The following is a 3,600-nucleotide window of genomic DNA, read 5'->3' as shown; positions in this document are numbered from 1 at the left end:
AATTTAGATCAATTTGAAATTTCATGGCAAATATAACTATCTAATTTGTACAAACCTTGATGGAGATTAACATTTATTCCCTTACTAGATTTGATCAAACTGCATTCAATTAGATTTCTTTCTGTGATGTTGTATGTGATGAATTTAGCGTTATCCCAGTCAACTGGGTGGTTAAAATGGTTCATGTGGTTGAATATGCCGCTAGATTGGTTTCCCTCTCTAACGTATTTCTTGTGTTGATTGATTCGTGTTTTGAGTGTTTTAGCAGTCTGACCAACATAAAACTGATTACATGATTTACAAGGTATTTTGTACTCACACCCTTTATCACTATTGACAGAATTATCTATGAGCAATTTTCTTACAGTGTTCCTAATGTAAAAAAGTACATTAATGTTGAATTTACGTAATATATTTGGAATGTTAGGTCAACTCAAACTTTCAATATGAATAACTTGCTAATTCTACCGTATCAAGAGAACCTGCAAAACATTCCAAATATATTACATAAATTCAACATTAATGTAGTTTTTAACAATAAGAACACTGTAAGACAATTGCTCATAAATAATTCTGTCAATAGTGATAAAGGGTGTGTGTACAAAATCGTTGGTATATTAATCTGTACAACCTATAATTCTACATTTATTATCACCTGCAAAATACCACAAACTTATAAACGTCACATATTAGGCTAACCTTTTTTTGTCAGCCATGTTTGTAAATTGAGAACTATTAGCTCAGACCCTGACAAACATTACCGGAATATTCAAACCGGTTCTTCTTCCATGTCTGAAAGCGTTATGACGTCACAGCGCAGCGTTTTGACGTAATGGCGCGTGGTCTGACAACATGTAGGGTGTTAAGAAATTCACAAACACTTTTATTATTTTTCAGAGATTACATGGGAGTCTTTTCCCTTAATTAATTCTTTTTTTGACATTAACTAAACTTTAGAATATAGGGCTATATTTTTTTATAAGTGACTTGTGATTTTTTATTTGTTTTATTTATTCTATATTATATTTACAAAGGATTACAAAGGCAAAGCATGCCGACAGGAGACCTTTTGATCCATATCTAGGTCGGATGCAAAAAAAAAAAAAAAAAAAAAAAAAAAAAAAAAAAAAAAAAAAAATCGTATTAATAATAAATTAAAACTATAACAATGTAAATAACAATTAAAATACATAAATAAATGCATTGGTATAGTTGAATAACAAACAAACAGGTAAATAGTAAATGATAATAAATTGACATATAACTAATAATAAATGAAAATCAGACAGACAAATTATAACAAAACAAAAACAAATAATATAACATAAATTATAATAATTACAGCATCTTACTTAGGTATTTATCTAAATGATTCTTAAAGCTTCGAACTGAACTACATTGCACTACCTGTGCAGGAAGTTTATTCCATTCATTAACTACACGGTTGGCAAAGTTGTTTCTACCTACTTCCAAATTGAATCTATTTCCGGACAGTTTGAGACCATTGTTTCTTGTCTGATTCTCATTCAATGTGAAAATTTGGTCACTTTTGATGTTGTCAATTCCCTTTAAAATCTTAAAGACCTGTATCAAGTCACCTCTGAGTCTACGCTTTTTTAGGGAAAACAGATTCATGTGCTTAAGTCGATTTTCGTATGATTTATTTTTGATATTTGGAATCAGTTTTGTGGCTCGCCGTTGTACTTTTTCCAGTCTGTCAATGTCTTTAATGAGATTCGGTGACCATACGGAAACAGCATATTCCAAATGTGGACGAACTAACGATTTATATAGCTTGTTAATGAGTGATGGACTTTTGAAATCAAAAGATCGCGCAATCAATCCCAGAATCTTATTTGCTTTCTCAGAGGCTGAAATACACTGCTTGGATGATTTGAGGTCGTTACTGATAATTACGCCGAGATCTTTTTCACTATCCACTTTTGTTAACGAATTTCCAAATAACTTGTAATCGTACTTGCTGTTATTTTTACCTATGTGCATTACCTTGCATTTACTTGTGTTAAATTTCATTAGCCACTTTTCAGACCATTGCTGTAATTTATCTAAATCTTCTTGAATATCTAATTGGTTTGAGTGATCATTTGCCACTCCGCACAGTTTTGTATCATCAGCAAATTTGGAAACAGTATTTTTTAGTCCATGGTCTATATCATTTATATATACTATGAATAGAAGTGGCCCAAGAACGGAACCCTGAGGAACTCCACTTGCAACACTTTTCCATCCAGAAGTTTTTCCATTTAAAACAACTCTCTGTTTTCGACCTTTCAACCAATTACTAGTCCAACCTAATAGGCTACCACTTATTCCATGCAAAGCTAATTTAGTAAGTAGTCTTTCGTGTGGGACGGTATCAAAAGCTTTTGCAAAGTCTAGATATATTAAATCTATATTGTTTCTTTTGTCAAAATTCGAGACAACTGTGTTGTAGAATTCGAGTAAGTTAGTCACGCAAGAACGTTTCCGTCTGAAACCATGTTGGCTATCATTTATCAAACGGTTACTTTCTAAATGATATTCGATAGCATCTCTGATGATAGTTTCCATTATTTTTCCTACGATCGAAGTCAAACTAATAGGCCTATAGTTATTTGGTTTCTTTTTGTCACCTTTTTTGAATATGGGAGTAACGTTAGCTAGCTTCCATTCTCTTGGGACATCTCCGGATATGATGGATTTCTTGAAAATAATTTCTAATGGAACAACAATCTCATTTTTCATTTCCTTTAAGATTCTTGGATGCCAACCGTCAGGCCCTGGTGTTTTATTAACTTTGAGTTTGTCTATACACCTTTTAATTGTTTCTTTTGTTATATTTACCGTACCGAGTAAGTTTACCCCAGACTTTTCACAGGTTTCAGTTTGGAATTCACTTTGAGGTGTTTCGTTTACGAATACCGAGCTAAAATAATTGTTTAAGAGATTACACATTCCTTCATTTGAATATTCAAGTTGACCGTCAGCAGATAATAGTGGACCAATGTGATTCCTAACAACCTTTTTATCTCTAATGTAACTATAGAATTCTTTGGGATTCTCTTTGGATTTCTCAGCGATGTTCATTTCGTATTGTCGTTTTCTTTTTCTTATTGTCTTTTTTAAATCTCTCTGTATTGATACATAACTTTCATAGTCATTAGATGCACCCGAGCACTTATATTTCTTATAAGCCTGTCTCTTTTTAGCAATACTTTTTTCAGTTTCTTTGTCGAGCCACTTTGGGCGAGCCTGATTTGGGGGACGTCTGTCCTTAAAAGGAATGTAAGTTTGAATCATCTTAGTGAGCGTATTTTGAAATATTTCCCACATCTGATCTACAGGCCTTTCGTTTAATTTTGCCTCCCAATCTGTAAGCTGAAGCTCCTGACGTAGTTCTATGAACTGAGCTTTACTGAAATCGGGTATTTTAGAAGCACAAGTATCTATTCTAAAATTGTTTAGGAGTTTGAATCTGACTAAGTTGTGATCGCTATTTGCAACAGATTCACCGACTTCTACATCAGTTGCCATGCTTTCGCGGCTAGTGATCAATAAATCGAGTAAGTTTCCATATCTATCGGCCGCCAGGTAGTCTGG

The sequence above is a fragment of the Oratosquilla oratoria genome, chromosome 41 (assembly GCF_046742065.1).
Source record: "Oratosquilla oratoria isolate Oo_2021 chromosome 41, ASM4674206v1, whole genome shotgun sequence".
NCBI lineage: Eukaryota > Metazoa > Arthropoda > Malacostraca > Stomatopoda > Squillidae > Oratosquilla > Oratosquilla oratoria.
Note: the sequence above shows the minus strand (reverse complement) of the source record.